At 45.7% G+C, this 23,554-nt stretch overlaps 1 non-coding gene across 1 annotated transcript; it reads left to right on the forward strand.

Annotated features, from left to right (window-relative positions):
• The first annotated feature begins 22,950 nt into the window (after window positions 1-22,950).
• trnak-uuu (transfer RNA lysine (anticodon UUU)) lies at window positions 22,951-23,023 on the forward strand. The gene has a single exon. It is a non-coding gene; the product is annotated as a tRNA-Lys (tRNA).
• Window positions 23,024-23,554: the final 531 nt, after the last annotated feature.

Consider the following 23,554-nt stretch of genomic DNA (forward strand, 5'->3'; position numbering starts at 1 on the left):
CTAGAAGCAAAAGAGCAACTCTTCCCGGGAGGCTGCCCTCAGCTGAGCTTGCAGAAGCAGTGGCCGAGGCAGTGAGCGCCAGGAGTTTTACCAAGAGGGCAGGAATACAGTGCCGGAAGAAGCTGTACGACCTGCTCCAGTCTGCAAAGGTGAGTGCCCACTTCCCTGCCCCTGGCATCATGCATGTTCTCCACCTCTGCCATCTCACCTTAAACCCTCTTAAACATGAAATAAAACCAGAAACCGCTGGAAAACTCATCAGGTCTGTCAGCATCTGTGGACAGTGGAACAGAATTCACGTTTTGACTCTTGTACAGAGCTCTGTTTTGATGGATACTTGCACCCTTGTTGGCCGGGTAGATTGTTGTACTCCATGTCTTGACAGATCAGACAATCCTGGGTTGGATTACTGGTCCGCTGATGTCAGCCTAATCCTGCGTTAGAGTAGTTCTGTTGGCCTCAGTGTCCTGGGCAAGGTAGGGGCAAGATGCAAACCAGCCAGTTCTGGATCATTGCCCAGCAATCACAACCGTGCTGGGGAAATGCAAGACCCCTTTGCCCATCGCTGAAGTATCTGCCGACCCTCTTAGTGTAGAGACAGCTGAACAATAAACCTTCAGTTGAGGTATCAGAAGATGGTCAGCATTCTTGAGGCATCATTCCATTGACAGGCGGAGCAAGAGGGGAGAAGTTTGTTTATTTATTAGTGTCACAAGTTGGCTTACATTAAGACTACTGATGCGCTATTAATTAGGCAAAAGACTACTTGTGTGCCAATACAACTGTAGGCTTTTATTCATTACAGAACCAGGAGCACATCCCAACAGATAACCGACCCGAACTGAACAAGGGGGAGGAAACAGCCACCTTTATACTAGGTGACAAGGGGAGGAGCCGGCAGGGGATGTGTCCAGGCATGACAAACACAACAACGGTGGTCCAGACAGGACAAAGGCGCAACTGAAGTCCACCACAACTACAATGAAGTTACTCTGAAAGTCTCCTGTTCAGGTACACAGAGGGAGAATTTGGCATGGCCAATGCACCTAACCAGCACATCTTTGGATTGTGGGAGGAAACCAGAACACCTGGAGGAAACTCACGCAGACACAGGGAGAAAGTGCAGACTCCGTACAGAGAGTGACCCAAGCCGGGAATCGAACCCGGGTCTCTGGCGCTGTAAGGCAGCAGTGCTAACCACTGTGCCATCGTTCTTTCATTTTCTTGTTACCTTCTACAATTACAGTAAGTTCTAAGTAGAAAATGCCAATCTGGATGTTACTAGAGCTATTCTCACAGTCTCTATGCATGCAGCTTAATTGCATGCCAGTAGGTTACACAGCGTGGAGTTCAGGAGCAGTCTAAATTAAACTAAAATTGTTATCATACATTTACATATATTTGGACACTATTGAGACTTCATCTGTGCAGCAAGTCAAAACAAATTGAAACATTAAAGATCTCCCAGTGTAATTTGCTTAGCAACATATAATAGTCCATAAAGAACAATAGGTAAGTTGCATATATTATAATATTGATGATAAATGGGTTTTAAAACCTTTTGGGCCTGTGATTATCGAGGATATGCTAGAGTCCTCGGTGGTTAAGGAGGATAGGTCAGAGGTGATTGAGTAAGGCAGCAAGAAACCAGCACAGAACTCAAGTCACTGGGTGTCAAAGGCAGAGAGTTCCAGTGACTGTTGCCATGACTCAAAGGAAAACCCTTGCAGTTGTTGGAGGCCAATAATCACAGCCCTAGGCATTAAACAGCCACAGATCCACAGTAAATTGTCCTCGATTCAACTGCTGCCGCACAGCGCCAGGGACCTGGGTTCAATCTCGGCCTTGGGTCACTGTCGGTGTGGAGTTTGCACGTTCTCCCCTTGTCTGCGTGTGTTTCCTCCGGGTGCTGCGGTTTGCTCCCCCAGTCCACAGATATGCAGATTAGGTGGATTGGCCATGCTAAATTGCGACTTTGTGTCCCAAAATGTGTAGATTAGGGGGATTAGTGGGTTAAATACTTGGGGTTACAGGGATTGCTGTCAGTGCAAGTTTGATGGGCCGAATGGCCTCCTCCTGCACTTAGAGATTTTATGATTCTATTTTCACCTCATTTAATTACGATCTTCTCTCCATTGTAAACGTATGTAGCTGGGAGAATTCCCGACTCTGCGAACCTGATCATTAGAAATGGCCAACCAAAGATCAGATTTTTGTTCTGGGAGGGTGGATAGGCTGATTGGGAATTCGGGTTTGCCGCCCCAGAATTGATATGGAGGCTGCCAGGTGAGAAGGTGGGCTGGGAAAAAGACCTAGTTCTGTGCTCTGCACTGTGTTTAAATTTTAAAAAGCTAAAAGCATCCCTCCGGCCTTCAGCCCTCACCCCCCACCCACACCCTCACCCATACACACTCTATGCTCTATCCATGCCAAACTTTACCACCTTATCTCCCATCCAGCCCCATGGCCCCTCATATCCATTATACCGGCCCATGCTCCTCTACCCACCCCCATGGCCCGAAATACCCCCATGTCCCCCACATCTCCATGGTCTTTTATAGCCCTTATGTTAACTAATGCTGATCCATGCCCCATCCACCACTCCTTGGCCTTACTTCCTCAATGCCAACTCACTTAGTATCCTTTTACAGCCCTTTGACAGATTTGATAATTTTGACAGTTCCTTGACACCTTATCAGTTCTTTGACAGCTTGACTGTTCCTTGACAGCTTGACAATTCTAATGCATTTGTGTGTAAAAAGTGCATAATCATGTTCACTTTTAATAATCCCAAAGGGTGCTTTACCTCTCACACTCCTGGCCTGCCAAAATGGCACTTCAGTGGAGGCAGCTGGTAATTTAAATAGCCAGCTGACTCTGTAAACCGTGCATGCACAAAGCCCGGCCCGACTCCACTCACACCCCCACGAAAATGGAACATGCTGTGTTTGGCAGTGGGACTTAGAATTCTTGGCAATTTGCAAAGATTTTATCTACGATGGAGATCCTCGCCATCCTGCTGAAAATTTGAGCTATAATATTCATTCATCTTCCACTCAAGTTACAGTGGTTGATCAAAAACCCCCAAGAAAATATCTGGTGATAAATTGGAGAGCAGTGTTGTTCACTGGCAAGTGCATCATTTACAACTCCATAGTCAAATAGACTTGGGCAGCCTGCAACAGGACCTGGATAACAGCCAGACTTTGGCTGAAAAATGGAGGTAATGATCATCTCAAATGAGAGAAAATCCACCCATCCTGTTCCGATCATCAGTGGCTACATCATCACTGAGTCAACCCACCTGTAGGAAGCTTGAATTAGACCAGCCTGTCAATGACATAGTACATGAGTAGGATAGAAACTGGAATGGAATGAGTGAATGATCTCCCGGCCCTGCAAAGCCTCTCCACTATCTAGCAGGTTCATCTGTTGTAAAAATCACAACTTGCCTGGAGGAGTGCCCTCGAAACTCACCACTATCCAAGCAGTGAGGAATACTGTGGCGAGTAACTCACCTGCTGACTCCCAAAGCCAATCCACCATCTACAAGGTACAAGTCAGGAGTGTGATGGAATACTCCCCGCTTGCCTGGATGGGTGCAGCTCCAACAACACTCAAGAAGCTTGACACCATCCAGGACAAAGCAGCCCATTTGATTGGCACCACATCTACAAACATCCATTCCCTCCACCACCGACGCTCAGTAACAGCAGTGTATACTACCTACAAGATGCACTGCAGTAATTCACCAAAGATCCTTAGACAGCACCTTCCAAACACACAACCACTTCCATCTAGAAGGAGAAGGGCAGCAGATATGTGGGAACACCACCACCTGCAAATTCCCCTCCAAGCCACTCACTGTCCTGACTTGGAAGTATATCAGTATTCCTTCGCAGTCTCTGTGTCAAAATCCTGGAATTCCCTCCCTAATGATATTGTGGGTCAACCCACAGCACGTGGACGACAGCGATTCAAGAAGGCAGTTCACCACACCTTCTCAAAGATAACTAAGGATGGGCAATAAATGATGGCCAGCCAGCGACGCCCATGTCCCATGAATGAATTTTTAAAAAGTTTGCTTGGTTGATGCTTCTTTCACTGGATCCAATATCAATCCCTCCACTGCCATTGGCATGTAACTGTACAGTTCCAAATGATCAGTAGGATGCATTGAGGGCAATTCAGCAAGGTTATTTCTGTAGCAGCACTTTCTCTCGTGACCTCTGACATCAAGAGGAGTGGCCATGTTTTGACACTGACACCTCCCAATTCCACTTCAAGTCAGGCAACATCTGACTTTGACAAACATCCTCTTTTCCTTTATCGCTACTAGGAGTAAATTATGGAATTCCCAACCCAAAATCAATGCAGCATGGTGGCACACTGCAGCCTCACAGCTCCAGGGTCCTGGGTTCAAATCCGGCCTTGGGTGACTGTCTGTGTGGAGTTTGCACATTCTCCCCATGTCTGCGTGGGTTTCATCCGGGTGCTCCAGTTTCCTCTCTCAGTCCAAAGATGTGCTGGTTAGGTGTATTGGGGTGGAAAACATGTGGGCTTGTGTGAATAGAGTGGGGGCAGGGGAGAGGGCCTGGGTAAACGACTGTCAGAGAGTCGGTGCAGACTCAATGGGCCAAATAGCTTCCTTCTGCACTGTAGAAATTCTATGATTCTATGATGTGAATGTGGGAAGACCATCACTACAAAAATGTAGCTATTCAAGAAGTATCACCTTCTCTGGGGAATGGGGAATGAATGCCAGCATTCCTGCATCACTCACGGACAAATGGGAAAGTGTGAGTTATGGTCTTAAACATATATCGCTTCCTGTGGTAGTGTGCCCCTTTAAGGAGCAAGCTCTCTGAGGGTCATGTGATCCATTTGGCTAATTGGGCTGAAGCACATGAATCCTGGAGCTGAGTGTGGGTTTTCCTTACCAGTTAGGAGTCTGAAGTCATGGAGTACAGAACCTTTATGTCAATATCCGTACATAGTTACTTACCTTAATAAACCGTTCATTCGTTAATCTACTTGGTGGTCACCCATCTTTGCAAGATACTACACTTCCTTCACTGTCACTGCATCAAGCTCCTGGGACTCCCTTTTCCTGTAAGTCCACCTACACCACAGGACTGCAGTAGAAGGGGTTCACCACTAACATTCTCAAGGACAATTAGGGATAAACAATAAAAGTTCTGGCCCAGCCTAAGGTGTACAAGTCCTGTGAAAGAATGAAAATAAATTACATTGCATGTCCCTTCATACCACACTTTATTTGCAGCATTTCTATGAACTACAAATTTCAAAAGGCAAAACAAAAAGAGAATATTTGTACATCAACAAATTCAGTCATTGTTTGGCTGGGGGTTGCAATGGCATGCCCAGGGGAAATAAGGTTCTGAGACTCACTGCTGTCTCTCTATGAAATAATGCCATCCCTCCCCACCACCCATCCCCAACCCAACAAAAAACAATGAAGTCAGAAGCTTGTTGCAAACCACAGGAGCTGACGGAAGCCCCTCAACACAAAGTGGAAGACATGAGGAGGTGACATGGTCACATTTTAGCTGCCAATCTTCCCTTCAGAGGAAGAGAGCTTCAGTGAATCATAGAAACCCTACAGTGCAGAAAGAGGCCATCTGGCCCATCATGTCTGCACCGACCACAATCCCACCCAGGCCCTACCCCCATATCCCTACACATTTACCCACTAATCCCTCTAACCTAGGCATCTCAGGACACTAAGGGGCAATTTTAGCATTGCCAATCAACCTAACCCGCACATCTTTGGACTGTGGGAGGAAACCGGAGCACCCGGAGGAAACCCACGCAGACACGAGGAGAATGTGCAAACTCCACACAGACAGTGACCCAAGCCAGGAATCGAACCCAGGTCCCTGGAGCTGTGAAGCAGCAGTGCTAACCACTGTGCTACCGTGCCGTGCCGATTCTGCTGGGATTCAACTTGAACATAGGCCCAAAGGAGAGATCCAATCCAGATTGAATTAATAAAGGCCTGCATTGTTTTGAAGATACTGTAGCTATTTTGCACAAACATCTTGGCATCTTTGTGGGGAATTTAACTTCTTTCAGGTTGAGTCGAAAAATTTGGAATGAAATTTCTGGAACTTCCTGTGAAATGAGACCAATATTTGAGCACTTTTATGTGGGCGTTATGATGAAAGATCTTGAAACACATTCTTTGTGGATTCAACGCAAGCAGAGATCATCAGCTATTATCCTTTAGTTACCTCACAAAAATATTCTTATGCATCCCTGTATATTTTCTCCTTAAATTGTGAGGATTACTTGCACTTTTGGAGGAGTTTGCTTTGCAGAGTGAGCCTAGCTGTGTGAGGCAACTGAATTAACATCAGGACATAAGGGTTCGTTTTCAGCAGGGGTCGGGGGAGGGGGGTGGGGAGGTATGATGTGGCAAACTGACAGGAGCAAGAAGTGTCCCTTTAATTTTCTAAGGTGTTTGCCATTCTCACAATGGAAATATCTCTTTAAATTTCTCAGACGATTGGCATTCTCATGAATAAGGGACATTACAAAGACAGCATTTAAAAGGACAATTCTAAAACTATTTGTTTATTGGTTGGGGTTGAGGGGGGGAGAAATTGGTCAGATTATAAACAGATGTGAACATCAAACATAACTTTACCACAGACAGAATTCCATGTCGTAGAAAACAGATTTTCCAACTAGTGGGATCGTGTAGAAGTCAACAACATTTGGTAAACAATTTTTTCTTTAAATGGCAACTCAACCAAAATTATAAGGACGGCACCACCGACACATAAAATTTTGCCAACCACTTTGATGCATTGTCAATGTTTCTGTGAGGAAGCTACTGATTTGCCACGCCCACAAGGTTCTTGAACAACGTGACTGCCATTGGGATTTGTTGATGGAATGAGATTTGGTGATGTTACCAAGAACAGGCTGTTCCTGCTTGAAAGAGGTGTTTTGCTGGAAGGGGGCAAGACCAACAAGAAATGTTGATCTATTTGAATTACTCTTTCATAGGAGAGTGAGAAAGATTCGACAGGGCCACAGGAAATGCTTGTGGAGGAACTTTGTGTTCTGCGTGATATCATCGGTGGGTAGAAGTGGGCCCAATCTGTCAGCCCCAGCTAGACATCATCTGGGTTAGTGGTGATGGTGCAGCTGAAGCACAAATTGTGCTTTATGACTGATGAGCAAGATCTCAAGGTTTGCTCCCGGGTCTGTGTTGTGAACAGCTTCAAGTCAGGCAGCAGTTTGTGGCATTGACATTGCCCTTGCTTCCTTTGGGCAAGTGAACGGGAGGTGGGATGGGCCAGGAAATGAGCCAGGATTCAGGTTCCTGGTCACCTCTCCACTGACTCACCACCAGAAGGAACGATTTGGACCTGGCAGGCTAAAATCGAGTGGCTCACATTTCCGCACAAGTCACGATGGTTAACCTGCAGACTGATGAGACAACTGCCCGAAAAGCAGGCTGCAGTCCGACATTTCTATGCAGATCAGAGTCCTATTACACCTTCAGAGCACCATTGTGACCAGCGCCTGAGCAGAGAAGCCGCTGCACTGTCACCACCAGGGATGTTGCAGATTGGAAGCAAGAGGCAAGTGACCCTTCAGAAGGCCCACTTACGATGATCTAGTGGTATTATCGCAAGACTATTAATCCAGAAACTCAGCTAATGTTCTGGGGTCTCAGGTTCGAATCCCGCCATGGCGGATGATGGAATTTGAATTCAATAACAAATATCTGGAATTAAGAATCTACTGATGACCACGAAACCAATGTCAATTGTCAGAAAACCCCATCTGGTTCGCTAATGTCCTATAGGGAAGGAAACCTCCCGTCCTTACCTGGTCTGGCCCACATGTGACTCCAGAGCCACAGCAATGTGGTTGACTCTCAACTGCCCTTGGCCAGCTCGGGATGGACAATAAATGCTGGCCAACCAGTAATGCCCATGTCCCTTGAATGAATGAATTTTTTTAAAAGTGGGAAAATATTTCTTCATTCTGACTGGGTTTATAGGTATGTTCCTCCTGCCCCACCACCCCCCCCTTCCCCCAAAAGGAATGGTAGCATTATGGTGATGTCCCTAGGCAAGTTACCCAGGAATCTGGGCTAATGCTCTGGACACACAGCAGCTGGAAGCATTTCAATTCCATTAATAAAAAGATCTGGCACCTAGACTCAGTAACAATGAATATGAAACTAATGCATAACTGTAAATACCCATCCAGTTCACTAATGTCCTTTTAGGAAGGAAATCTGCTGCCTTTACTTGGTTTGGCCTACATGTGACTCCAAATCTACAGCTGTGTGATTGTCCTGTGAAAAAGCCTAGACAGTCACTCAGTTGTATCCAAATTGCTACAGAAGAGTTGAAACTGTGGGTTTACCTACACCACATGGACCATGAGGGTGCATTCGTCACCACCCTCTCAAGGACAATTAGAGACGGAAGAAGAATTCCTGATGCTCTGGGAGAAAATGCAGGTTAGTGAGAAAAAAGGATGATGAGAGAATGGGGCTTGGTGCAAGTTAAGATACACATATCAGAATTTTTGATGACTTCAATGTGGCAGAGGGTCCACAGTCGAATAGTTTACCAACACTTCCACTCAATGTTCCTGAAACACTCCACTCTCATGGCCTTTCCTTGAATCAAGTGTGGACCACCGAACAGAGATTGACTGTCATAATTAATCAACAATTCCATCATCATTGTGTCATGTGGCACTGAAATAAGGTCCAATTGTTAAAACTGCCATGGCCTTCCGCTTCCTGGGAGGCAGAAAGTGAATTAGATGATCTGGGCGTCCTTTTTGTCGAATAAACCCATTACTCCTATGAAGAGTCACATGGACTCGACACATTAACTCTCTTTTCTCTGTCCACAGTTACTATCAAGCCTGCTGAACTTTTTCAACATTTTGTACTTTTGTTCCTACAAAGAATGTCCATTTGGAAAGGTTGTGTGAATTATGAATCAACACCTTCACCAGGGAGGAAGAGATGGGACATTGAAGCCCCCAGGGCAGAGTCCGATAGTATCCATTGGGCAATGCCAGCCTGGCACCCTGGCACTGCCCATTGGGAACACTGGCAGTCTCAAGGGGACAGGGCTAGAAGGGGCTGTGGCCAGGGGTCAACTCTGCAGTAGAGGCTTTGATCGATGGAGGCGGCAATCGAAGGGTCAGGGGCAATCAGCCAGGGTGGCGATTGGGAAGTTGAGGGGAGCAATGTCTGGGGGGGTGGTTGGGGGGTGATGTCTTGGGCCGCAATCAGGGGGGTTGGGGAGGGGGGGCAATATTTGGAGTGCCGATCGGTTGGGGGAGCTGTCAACGTCCATGGGGAAGGGGATTGACAGGAGCTCGGCAGCCAGCTTCACAGGCGAGCTGAGGGTCCACCCCCACTATTGGTGAGAATCACATGACAGCTCCTTTTATGCACAGAGTGCCGTAAATTTGCGTTACTCACCTCGCTGAAAAGAACAGCGTTAAAACTTATCGTTTTTTCACCCGTTTGATGCTTAGAATTTTTTTTGGAAAAATTCCGCCCATTATTTCAATCCAGTGCCCAGACTCTCAAAACCATTCAAAGATCGGACTTTCTGGCGATCATCGAAGAGATTGTATTCAGACTTGGCGTGTTGACAGATATTCTGTCAGCATTTCAATTGATGGGAGATTTCACAGAATTATAGCATGCATGCAAAATTTAGCATGGGATTCATGATGTGGTTAACCAGAGACTTGCTTTTTAAAACTTTATTGAACCATTACCACATGAAAATGCAGATGCTGTTTGATAGATCTGATGACTGAATAAGTTTGAAACTAATTCGACAAGTTCAGCTGTTGTTTTCCTCTGATCCATAATCAAAAGGCGAGTTGATAATATGTTTCTCACATATTTTAATATTTTACACATTGGTTCAGTTTTAGCTTCAAAGACACTTAAAGGGGAAGAATCTGGATAGATATTTTAAAAATAAGCTTTTTTAGCAAAGATATGAACAAGTAATAAACAATAGATTTGAAAATGTGTGAATTTGCTGCAAATAAACTTGTTACCAGCCATGACTCACTGATTACAGTCTCACCTCTGGTTCTCAAGGTTGTGGTTTCATGTCCCATCGCAGTGGGGGGGGGGGGGGGGGGGCAAGAAAACTCAAGTACAGTATTGAAGCAAATCTGCATTGTTGTAGGTGCTGTCTTTAAAAATCTGTCCTCTCCCCTTCCTGAGGGGAATGAAAGATTCCCACTGGCCTCCTTCAAAAGAGAGCAGAGGTTCTGGTCTGCTGTCTGGGTTAATAACTATCCCTCTGTTCACGTCACTACAATGGATGATTTGGCCATTATTTTGTTTTTGTTTGCAGAACTTGGCTGTGTGCAAATTAACAGGCATGGGCAGGGTTTTCTGGCCTTTGGTGGGATCTTCCAATCCCGTCAACGTAATCCGCCCCCCCCCCCCCCCCCCTCATCTCCCATCCCCTGCCACGGGTTTCCCAGCAGTAGGGGGTGGATTCAATGGGAAATCCCATTGACAACAGAGGGACCAGAAGATCCCACCACCGACCAAGGTCGGAACCGCACCCCGCATCGCCAACAAACACGCCACGGGGTGCGCTGAAGGTCCCGCAGCGTGTTTCTGAAATTACAACAGTGACTGAATTTCAGAATTGATTGTAAAGGAAGTGATGACAACTCGCAGTCGTGACAGGCAACATATAAATGCATGTTTTATAGACTCATAGAATCCCAACAGTGCAGAAGGAGGCCTTTCGGCCCTTCGAGTCTGCACTGACCACAATCCCACCCAGGCCCTATTCCTGCAACTCCACATATTTACCCTGCTAATCACCTAACACTAGGGTCAATTTAGCATGGCCAATCAACTTAACCTGCACATCTTTGGAGTGTGGGAGGAAACCAGAGCACCCAGAGGAAACCTATGCAGACACGGGGAGAACGTGCAAATTCCACACAGACAGGTACCCGAGGCCGGAATTTAACGTGGCGCTGTGAGGCAGCAGTGCTAACCACTCTGCCACCATGCTGCCCATGTTGTTTCTTTCGTTCTTTGTGCTCTGCAGAAGAGGAGAAGCTGGAGAGATCGTCCAAGATTGTTCCTACATATATTGCCACCCGCTATTACTGTTCCCATTGGTTTTGTAATGGCATTCATCAGAGAACAGAAACTAGTTCCAGCAAAATCAATCAAGGAAGAGACAGAGGCTGGATTGTCACTCCTGGGTTGGAAGCACACAGTTTTGTAGCTACACAATCTCGACCCAGGAGATAGTGCCTGGAACTTTGGACTTGTTTTTTCCAGGGGGTCAGGTTCTCTGGGACGTGTAGTGGGTGACGCCGGAAACAAAGGTTGCTAGATGCAGAGGGAGGCTAGGTAAGTCTGCTTCAAGGCGCCGGCATTGTGTTGAAGACTTTTTAAAAAGAATAAAACATAAAACATACCTCCAGCCCTCACTCCTCACCCCCCCATGCCCTATCCATTCCAACCCATGCTACCTCATGACCTCTGCCCATCCCCACAGCCTTATAGCACTTATGCCAACCTATGCCCCTCTACCCACTCCCTATGGCCCTTTATTGCCCTATACCAATCAAATGCCAACTCATGCCAACCCAAGCCCTCCACCAATTACTAGGGTGACCAACCCACAAGGGCTGGCCTCAGTTCTCAAAGAATTGAAGATCAATCCCTAAGACACTATTGTGTACAATCCTCAAGAAAAATCATTAGGACTAAAAGAGATTTTTTTCACTTTTTCTTTGAACATTTCTCTTTACCAAACATAAAAATGTTGAAAATGGAGGAAAAGGTTGCTTGACTGAGAGTCAAGTATTACCCAATTGGGCAATTAATCTTTTTGCTTTCTGATTGACCTAGGAAGGGAGTACATCTAGAGGATGTACGGGCGGCACGGTAGCTCAGTGGTTAGCACTGCTGCTTCACAGCTCCAGGGACCTGGGTTCGATTCCCAGCTTGGGTCACTGTCTGTATGGAGTTTGCACATTCTCCTCGTGTCTGCGTGGGTTTCCTCCGGGTGCTCCGGTTTCCTCCCACAGTCCAAAGATGTGCGGGTTAGGTTGATTGGCCACACTAAAATTGCCCCTTAGTGTCCTGAGATGTGGAGGTTCGAGGGATTAGCGGGTAAATATGTTGGGATATGGGGGTAGGGCCTGGGTGGGATTGTGGTCGGTGCAGACTCGATGGGCCAAATGGCCTCTTTCTGCACTGTAGGGTTTCTATGATTTCTATGAGGATGGATGCATTGGCTGACTAATGGCTGGAGCGTGGAGCAGTCCATGTGACGAAACCTCCAGGAATACATTTAATTACAGTTGACAACATTACTCTCCACCATGGGAAGACCTCAAGGCCCATGCTGAGATTTAAAGACATTATTAATTGTCCGTTGTAGAATTCAGTATTTTTTTTAATGCACTAATTGATTAAAGCCAAATATTCACTACATCTAACTTCCTTTCAACCCTTATAAAAAACAAGCACTGAAATTCGTAACAAAAACAGAAAAGGCTGGAAAAACTCAGCAGGTCTGACAGCATCTATGGAGAGAGAATAGAGAGCCAATGTTTCAAGTCAGGATGACCCTTTGCCAGCTCTATTGGCTCTATTCTCTCTCCACAGATGCTCTCAGAATTGTTGAGTTTTTCCAGCATTTTCTGTTTTTCTTTCAGATTTCAACATCTGCAGTATTTTGCCTTTATTGAAATTCATAACCTTACTTCATAGAATCTATAGCCACTTGAGGCTCTCAATCAAACTGTGAACTGAGAGACACCTCACTGTGATAATGGAAGATTGTAAAATCAGTTGCAAACCCCAAATCCAGAAACACCTCCCAGGCCTATGTCAAAATACTGAGTGAAATTTCAAACATTGATTTTCATTAAAAAGAGTTTTTCAAAAATAGAAATGGCACAAGTTTTAAATTTAGTTCCTTTTAACAGTTACTTTTGGCAGTTCCAAGAAGATTATACACTCTTTATGAACATTCATAATGGGCAGCATGGTGGCACAGTGGTTAGCACTGCTGCCTCACAGCGCCAGGGACCCAGGTTCAATTTCAGCCTCGGTTGACTGTGTGGAGTTTGCACATTCTCCCCATGTCTGCATGGGCTTCCTCTGGGTGCTCTGTTTTCCTCCCACAGTCCAAAGATGTGTGGGTTAGGTTGATTGGCCATGCTAAATTGCCCTTTAGTGTCAGAGGGATTAGCAGGGTAAATACATGAGGTTGCAGGGATAGGGCCTGGGTGGGATCATTGTCAGTGCAGGTTCAATGGGCCAAATGGCCTCCTTTTGCACTGTAGCGATTCTATGATTCATGTTGACTTTTAACAACCCAAGGGGCAGTTCCCCTCTCCCAAAGGTATCCCGGGGCCATATCCATATCCCTACCTCTCCAAAAAAGTTAAATTACTGCCAATTCATGCCAACTCACGCCAACCTATCCATCATCATTGACCCTTATAGAATCCAAGCGAACTCACCCAGTATCCATCATGGGCAGATCCCAGGAGTCATGTCGAGGTGAAATCAAATCAAGTTCTAAATATCTATGACTGCATTCACTGGAGTGAAAAAAGCACCCATTCATGAAAGCCCATTTAAAACTTTTAAATCCACTCAAGTACTAAGACCCTTATAAATGTAAACAGCCTTGTATTCATTACCCCACATCAAAGACAGCTAATCCTCTTTGAGCTGCCAGTCAAACTGTGTACTTAGGGCCCCATGCTGAGATAATAACAGGTTCTAGAAAGCAGCCAAGCATAAACACATTAAGACAGCCCTCAGAGTTTTGTCAATAAACAGCTATTGTAACCACTAGAACATATTATTTTACCTCTCATTGACACAGGCAGGCATTTTATTATTCCTCAAAGGATGAAGTATTTAAATAATTTCACAGTTTGACAGTTCTAAAGAATTTATCCACGATTCAAGAACATTTACATCTACAGGCGGCACGGTAGCACAATGGTTAGCACTGCTGCTTCACAGCTCCAGGGACCTGGGTTCGAATCCCGGCTCGGGTCACTGTCTGTGTGGAGTTTGCACATTCTCCTCGTGTCTGCGTGGGTTTCCTCCAGGTGCTCCGGTTTCCTCCCACAGTCCAAAGATGTGCGGGTTAGGTTGATTGGCCATGCTAAAATTGCCCCTTAGTGTCCTGGGATACGTAGATTAGAGGGATTAGCGGGTAAAATATGTAGGGATATGGGGGTAGGGCCTGGGTGGGATTGTGGTCGGTGCAGACTCGATGGGCCGAATGGCCTCTTTCTGTACTGTAGGGTTTCTATGATTTCTATGATTACTCTAAAAATTATAAATCTTCTCCATTGGGTTTAAGCCCTTGCTACAGTGAAAATGGGGTCTGCTTTACCTCAGCAGTTAGTCCAAATAGCCCTGCTGAGTTCAGGTTTCCCCTCAGATGTGAGTCACGCCCTACTGGAGAAAATGGGATCTGTCAGAAATGGGGTGGGACTTTCGAATCCATGTCCTGACCACCATTCTAAAGGTCCATTGCACCTCCAATGCTCCACGGAAATTGGAGTTAAAGTGTAGACTCCAATCTCATGCCTTGAGCCTGATGTCCACTCATTTCATTTTAAATACATCATCTATTTTGATGTTTCTTAATATAAAAAACTCTTCTGTTGCAGAGAATTACAGAGAATATGTAGCACACAAACAGGCCATTCGACTGAACCAGTCCATGTAAGTCTTTATGCTCCACATGACCTCCTTTTCCCAATCTTCCTCATTTAAACCCATCAACCTAACCTTCCACTCCTTTTCACTCATATGTTTATCCAACTTCTTAATTGTATCTACTCTATTCATCTCAATCACTCCTTGTGGTAGCAAGTTCAATATTCTCACCACATTCTATTAAAGAAGGTTCTTCTGAATTCCCTATTCAGTTCTTGGTGACTATCTCCTGTGACGGCCTCTGGTTTTGCTCTTCCTCACAAGAGGAAAAACTTGGGCTGAATTTTCAAGTCATGTTGAGGTTGGCAATCAAGCCAGACAGGACCCAAAAATTACAAAGCCAGCTCACCCATTCCCAAAGTTGGCCAGTTTGGCGGACAGTTGTTTGGGGCCCTGCAAGACCTCCTGCCGCCCCCCCCCCCACCCCGCCCCCCACCCCCAAGGCCCGTGAAGCAGGCAATTAGGCTCAATATGAGCCTTGTTCAGGGAAATAATGGAGGCCGACTGGGATTTTCCTGTCAGCCCCCAGTTACGTGATGCGACCAGGAACTGGACATGGACAGCCATCAGCATGCCGGGGCACCAGTTTTCCAGGTGGGTCTATCCCAGGCCCTTTCAGCCTGACTGACCTGGGATAGGGTGGTGCATCTCTAGGCCACCCAGTAGAAGAGTTCATCATCCTCAGAGTTGGCCTCGAAGCTTGTTGTATATTTGTAATTTTAAATGTTTTAGAAGTGGCAGATCGGGTTACCTTCCCATTGAAATGGTCTCCCAGGCCCCTTACCATGCCTGGATAATGCTCTAAAGCTGGAGTAGCCCTCCAACTTCCCGAACCTGTTCACTGCTCTTAATAGGACAAGGAACATACCTCCATGTCAATGAAGGGGAGCCCCAGTCAAAATTAGAATACGTAACTGCCCTCCAAAGCCCGCCACACCAATCCCACCACTGGGGGATGGGTTTGTGGCCCAGAAACAGTCTCACCTTTTGGTGCCAGCCCCCAAAGCAAAAATCCAGACTTCTGCATTCAGTATATCAAAACCTCTCATAATTTAAAAGATAATTGGTCACCCCCTCAGCCTTCGCCCTTCAAAAGGGACTCAGTCCATTCAATATTCACACTTAACCTTGTATTTCTGGCATCATCCGTGTAAAACTATACTGCCCCATTCCCAGTGCCTCTACATCCATTCTCTATAATATGCTGACCAGAACTGCACACAGTACTCCAAGTATGGTCTAACCAAGGTGCAATAGAATTGAGCATAATTTTTCTCATTCTTAATTGTATTCCTCTAAAAATAAGCCTTTAGCAACAAAAGCTTAGAAGTAAAAACTTCAGTGGTTTGTGCATTTGCTCCCCTACATATTTAGGTTCTTATATTTCAAATAACAGGAGGACTTCGTTAGAATGTAACCAATGATAACATTGGACCTGTTTTAGTTTGACCAATGGTAACTAGTTGTAAGGGTCAGCTGACCCAGTAAACTATGTCACCAATGACAAAATGATGTGATGATCAGCTGACCAGCTGACTCAGTATAAATAAGAAACTGTTGGGAGCTTGGAAAGGCCCCAGGTGAGGCCTCAACTTTGGAGTAATGAAGTGTCTTGAGTAAACCTTTCTCTTTGATTTATCTGTTGGAGTAAGTTTTGTTTCATTTTATTGCCTTTAACTGAGGAGTACCTTCTGCTGGATGAATAGATGTCTCACTAAAATGTAATACCCCACGCTTGCCTATATTTAAATTAACTTGCTAATTTTATGCCCTTTCTGCAGGTTTATTGATATCCTCTTTTAGTTTGTCATTTTCCTCAGTGTTGTTCAAGCCTCCTAATCTGATGTCATCCACAAATTTTGAAATTGGGTTTTTGATGCCAAATTCTAACCTGTTGATATAAATTATGAACAATAATCAGTCCACAATTGATCAATATGGAATCTCATTTCCAACCTTTACCACTCTGAATGGAGCTTTTTACCCTACACTTCCGCACTCTCTCCCTGACCACAAGTCTCATTCTCAATGTTATTCCATGTTAACAAATCGAAGACCAACTAAAGAACACAAAAATTGTCAGTGGTTCTGCACGAAGGCTGCTAACCATCCTAAATCGCCATGGAGTTTCCAAGAATTAAAAGATTAAACTCTTGGGCACTGCACATCCTGGGAGAGAAACGGCAACGACAGATTTCATTTTTGTTGAAAATTTTTATCACTCCTAAAAATACAGGGGTGAAAAAGCTGTTTGACCAGGCAGAGTAATTGGATTCAGAAGACCAAGTGATCAAATCTCCAAGAAAACATCCAAGCCTCTTGTCGCACTTTGTAGTGATCTGTTTACACAGTAACTAGGTCAAGACTTAAGCCTTCGGACAAACCAAGGACTCGACTTGTGAGCAGGCTGAAGAGAATCGGTATCTCCTGAAGCTTATTTGGTGTCCAAAGAAAAAATAATTCTGTCTCGCAACAACACAGCAGATCATTAGTTTGTAACAATAAAGGTCAGGATAAGGGAGTCCAGTGGAATATTTCATCGTACTGATGGAGAGGTTGCACTCAGTTTAGAAAGTGGAACGCACTGTGCTACAAGAAGCAGCTTAGTACAAAGACTCATTTCAGGGACAACAGATAAAGGAATATTGTTAAATGTTGATTTCTGAAGTACTCAGGCTATGGAAATCTCTTGGGGGCAAAGTCACCCGATTCAAGGAATAGAATCAGCCAGGTATTCTGCAATTTTGCTCTATTTCCTTTTGGGTGAAATAATGTCAGAGAGACCAGTGTTCCTTCATCAAAACATATTTATTTACGATGGTTTGCAATACTCAGGCAGGTATTTCTCAGGACAGAGTATTCACCCCGAGTGCCGGTGACCTGGACACTCCACATATGTCGCTTTAGAGCTCCCTGATTGGGCAGCCTTAACCGGCCTCAATTAGGGAGCTCATACTCCAACAGGTCCAACTCATGGACCTCGTTGAAGTCATTACATCGGAGGGTAGGAAAATCCTTGCATGAACTTTCCGGCAGATTAAATGCATCAAATGGTGCAGAATGTTAGAATCACTGCTCATACATTGAGGAAAGGGCAAATCTGGAGCCACTCTTTTCCACAGGCCATATACTGACGTAAACCAGTTCTTAAAATACTGAAGAATAATTCCCTAATCTTCCCCAATTGGTAACAACCACTCTCATTTATAAACTAAATGACTCACTTCACTGTAACAGGATTCCAACATTAAAAGAAAACAGAGCCTGTCATTCACAGGAAACCACCAACATTTTATCATTGAGTCACATATGATATGAGGAGGCCATTTGGCCCATTTTTTCCTCAAACTAACCAGTTAGTCCCATTTCTCTGCTTTTTCTCATAACGCTGCATTTGCTTTCCTTTCAAGTATATATCCAATTCTCTTTTAAGAGCTACTATTGAATTTGCTTCCAATACCCTTTCAGGCAGCACTTTCAATATCCTAACAATTCACTACATTAAAAAAATCCTCTCCCTGGTTCTTTTACCAATTATTTTAAATCATTCAGGCAATATTTGCAGCAAAAACTCTTAGTGGAGGAAGTGCTGCTACAGGTTTCTACATGGAGCCTAGAGGGATCCAGGATGTAAGTACTGACTTTACCCTTTCTTGACGTTTATTCTAAATTATCTTTTTTTTTAAATGGTGACATGTCAAATAATAGAAGGAAAGGAAAGAACTTGATTGATATTATGCCTCAATATCCTCAAAGTCCCTCTGCTTTCACAGCCAATGGACTATATTTTGAATTGCAATCGTAGTTATTAGATAAGACAGTAAATATGGGAGGCAATTTTCATATAGCAAGTTCCGTCATGGGAGTTAAGAGGAATGGAATTAGGGGGAGGATAGCTAACTGGATTAAAAACTGGATCAAGGGGAGAGAAAACAGAGTTTTCTTGGGAGTTAAGGACAAATTTTCAGGAGTATCATAGAATTCCTACAGTGCTAAAGGGGGCCATTTGGCCCATCGAGCCTGCACTGACCCCATCCAGGCCCAGGCCCCATCCCCGTAACCCACTGTCACTAAGGGTCAATTTAGCATGGCCAATCCACCTAACCTGCACATCTTTGGACTGTGGGAGGAAACCAGAGCACCCAGAGGAAACCCACTCAAGCACGGGGAGAACATGCAAACTCCACATAGACGATCACCAAACCCGGGTCCCTTGCACTGTGAGGCAGCAGTGCTAACCACTGTGCCACCGTAGAAGTGGTTCTGGTGCTACTGCTGTTCTGTGGGTAATAACGATTTGGATACAAGCACAGGGAGCGCGGTGTTGAAATTGGAAGCTAACACCAAAAAAGCAACTATGAAAAATGGAGGAAGGGGTGAAAAGTCTGTGAATGGACATCCATTTGAATTTGAGATGATGTATATTAGTGAAAAAGTACCAGCAGAATAAGTCTGATTGGGAGCAAGCATTGGGCTGTGAAAGAGCGGGTCAGTTTGGAGGCCCAGGTTCACGGGAGGAATTGGCTTATGTTGACTTTAAAAAATAGTGAAGGCCATTCTAGTTTTTATTATAAGTCACACAGAATTTAAAAGCCACAGGTTAATGTTGATTTATATAAAACCTAAAAAAGACCACCATTGGAGAGCTATTCTGCAGGAAGAACTTGAATCTACATAAAGATAATGTGTAGGTTTCCTCGGATGCTGAGAGGCTTGATATGAGGAAAGGCTTGAAAACTTGGTGCTTGTTGGAATGTAGGACTTGGGAGCAGGAGTAGACGAATCAGCCCTTTAAACTGGTTGGCCATTCAATAAGATCATGGCTGTTCTGGTTGTGATCTCAACTCCTTCCCTGTCTGCCCCCCATAACCTTTGTCGTCTTTGTCTATCAAATATCTGTCAAACTCTGCCTTGACCCAGCCTCCATTGTTTTCTACAGAAGAGAATTTTGCATACCTACTTCAACCTCGTTGTGGTTATGAGAGAAAAAAATCTTCCTCCTCATCTCAGTCTTAAAAGCTGGCATATTCTTAAACAGTGTCCTCTAGTTCTTGTCTCCCTCATGAATGGAAATAGCATCCCTATCAAGTGCCCTCAGGATCAGAACTTTCTAAAAAAAGTGATGAATGGGCGAGAAAACAGCAGGTTATCTTGCCCGTTTTTCCAGTAAGGTAAGTTACGTGAGTTTACAGCACTTTATGCATTACAGAGGCAGTAAACTGATTCCCGCCAGTTGGGGGGCGGGGGGGGGGGTGGGGGGGGGGCGGGCGGGTGGGATGGCAGTGCCTATTTACACTGGGAAACTGGCTGCTGACTGCTAGGAGCGCTATTGCGCATGCGCCCTGATCTCCCAGTATGCTGCGTACAAGTATATGCTGTATGCGGGGAGAACTGTCAAAGCACCCTGCCCCCCCGATAGACATCACCCCTGCCCCACAGATCCCCCTAGTCACCATTCCCCCCATGGAATCCCCTCCACCTCCTCCCGATTGCCTCTCCCCTGATCGCTGGCCTCTCGGTCACTGACCTCCGGTTCAGCAGAACGCCACCCCCCCATTCGTTTGATTCCTGATTGGCCGAACCCCCGATCACAGGCCTCCCGATCGCCAGCCTCCTGATTGTGGCCTTAACTGTCAATCAGTAGCCACAACCTCTGATTGGTGGCCCCCGCCGACCAGAACGCCCACCCTCCCACCACCACTGCCAGGTTCCCAGACTGAGTGTGCCAGGCTGACATGCCCAAGGGGCACTGCCTGCCCCTGACCCCAAACACCCAGGGGGCTTAGTCTCTGGTGCCACCGGTGAGGCCAGCACATCTGCTCTCCATTGATGGGGACCATCTGTGACCCTCACAGGTGAGGACCTCCACTGGTGAAGTCAGAAAGCTAAGTGAGCCCAGACTATTAAAGTTTAAAGTTTACTTTATTAGTGTCACAAGTACGCTTACATTAACATTGCAATGAAGTTACTGTGAAAATCCCCTAATTGTATTATGTCCCGGGCTTGTTAATTACATTAAAATGAGCTAATAAATATTTAAATCAGCCTCCGCCCATCCCGGGCTCGAGGTCGATCACACCAGCTAGAAGAGACCGGCAATATTGGGATAGGCAAAAACCGCCCAATGTTTCATCTTTCACTCATATTTCCTGCTGCTTGATTAGTGCTGCGGGGTGGAAAAATCGAACCCTCTATGTTTCAATAAAATTATCTTTCATTCTGAACTTCAATGGTATAGGCCCCAACCTGTTCATAAGATAAACCCTTGATCTCAGGATTGAGTCAAATGAACTAATTCAGTGTTTATCAAACACACTGTTAAGCTCAATAAAATACTTTGGAGCAGCAGTTTGCAATCTTCAGTTGGGGGGTGTGGTTGGTCTGACATGCCTGAATGGCTACTTGGGTATATGACCGTCATTATAGGACATATCGGTCCAACATTCGTGAACTCAATGGGAGCCACGAAGGCCAGTGGATATAGTTTGAAAACGCAGCATTATAAGAACATAAGAACATAAGAAATAGGAGCAGGAGTAGGCCATCTAGCCCCTCGAGCCTGCCCCGCCATTCAATAAGATCATGGCTGATCTGACGTGGATCAGTACCACTTACCCGCCTGATCCCCATAACCCTTAATTCCCTTACCGATCAGGAATCCATCCATCCGCGCTTTAAACATATTCAGCGAGGTAGCCTCCACCACCTCAGTGGGCAGAGAATTCCAGAGATTCACCACCCTCTGGGAGAAGAAGTTCCTCCTCATCTCTGTCCTAAACCGACCCCCCTTTATTTTGAGGCTGTGTCCTCTAGTTTTAACTTCCTTACTAAGTGGAAAGAATCTCTCCGCCTCCACCCTATCCAGCCCCCGCATTATCTTATAAGTCTCCATAAGATCCCCCCTCATCCTTCTAAACTCCAACGAGTACAAACCCAATCTCCTCAGCCTCTCCTCATAATCCAAACCCCTCATCTCCGGTATCAACCTGGTGAACCTTCTCTGCACTCCCTCCAATGCCAATATATCCTTCCTCATATAAGGGGACCAATACTGCACACAGTATTCCAGCTGCGGCCTCACCAATGCCCTGTACAGGTGCATCAAGACATCCCTGCTTTTATATTCTATCCCCCTCGCAATATAGGCCAACATCCCATTTGCCTTCTTGATCACCTGTTGTACCTGCAGACTGGGCTTTTGCGTCTCATGCACAAGGACCCCCAGGTCCCTTTGCACGGTAGCATGTTTTAATTTGTTTCCATTGGCTCAGCCAGTGGTGCAGAGTTTTAATCTCAGAGGTGCTGAAAGGATTGTATTTGGGATCTGAGTGCTGGTATTTCTGGGACAGCAGAGGTTGGCAGAGGGAGCCCTTGTAAACAAACATGCAGCAGGTGAGGGAACAGGAAACAGGAACTGGCTACTCTAAGCATTAAACAGAGTAGTGAGGAGGGGCCTCAGTAGATACATCCTTCTGCTCAGGAGGAGGTCAGAGAAGCACAGTGAGGGGCCTCAAGGGGAAGAAGGCACGATGCAGAACATTAGCTGTAGTACCCAAGAGTCAACAGCAAATGACAGCGTAAATGCCTGATTAGCCAATTGGTATTAGACATTTGTGCTCTGGTCCTCAACGACCCTATCCCTGCAACCCCACGTATTTATCTTGCTAATCCCCCTGACACAAAAGGCCAATTTAGCATAGCAAATCAACCTAACCTGCACATCTTTGGACTGTGGGAGGAAACTGGAGCACCCAGAAGAAACCCACGCAGATATGGGAAGAATGTGCAAAGTCCACACAGACAGTGACCCGAGGCCGGAATTGCACCCAGGTCCCTGGCGCAGTGAGGCAGCAGTGCTAACCACTGTGATACCATGCCGCCCCAAAATATTTGCTCCAGGCGAGGCTTGAACTCACAACCTCGGCATAGCTCGTTGGCTGCACTGCTGTATAAGTACCAGGCTCTAACCGATTGCGCCATTGGAACACTGGATTATAGAGAACTAGAGGCCCGTCACCTAGGTGTCAATTGTCACTCACCTGTCCAGACATTATCAGACCATTGAGTCTATTTGTATATTGGACCCATAACGTTCAGGTCCTTTTTCTGCTGTCACCACGTCTATCCTGGCTCTCTCAGTGTCTTTGAGCTCAATTCTTCTTTTATAAGAACAAGGAGCCCGGATAGCTCAGTCGGTAGAGCATCAGACTTTTAATCTGAGGGTCCAGGGTTCAAGTCCCTGTTCGGGCGTAGCTTTGGGGAGGCATGTAGCACAGTGGTTAGCACTGCTGCTTCAGAGCTCCAGGGAACTGGGTTCGGTTCCCGGCTTGGGTCACTGTCTGTGTAGAGTTTGCACATTCTCCTCGTGTCTGCGTGGGTTTCCTCCGGGTGCTCCGGTTTCCTCCCCCAAAGATGTGCGGGTTAGGTTGATTGGCCATGCTAAAAATTGCCCTTAGTGTCCTGAGATGCGTAGGTTAGAGGGTGGATATGGGGGTAGGGCCTGGGTAGGACTGTGGTCGGTGCAGACTCGATGGGCCGAATGGCCTCTTTCTGTACTGTAGTGATTCTATGATTCTAAGGACTCTGTGCTGTCCGCCACTACATCTATTAGAGCCTCACGGGAGGCATCCAAGAAACTTGGTGCCACCCATGGATGCTTGCCCATGCCAGTGCTGGCCTTCAAGGTCCCTGTTGTACACATCAGTCAACGACCCCTATCGTTTTTACTGTTTGCCTTTTTGAAGGGCTGTCTAGGTTTATTCCCCTCCCCTAGGCCACCCC

Source organism: Mustelus asterias, chromosome 16, assembly GCF_964213995.1.
Source record: "Mustelus asterias chromosome 16, sMusAst1.hap1.1, whole genome shotgun sequence".
Lineage (NCBI taxonomy): Eukaryota > Metazoa > Chordata > Chondrichthyes > Carcharhiniformes > Triakidae > Mustelus > Mustelus asterias.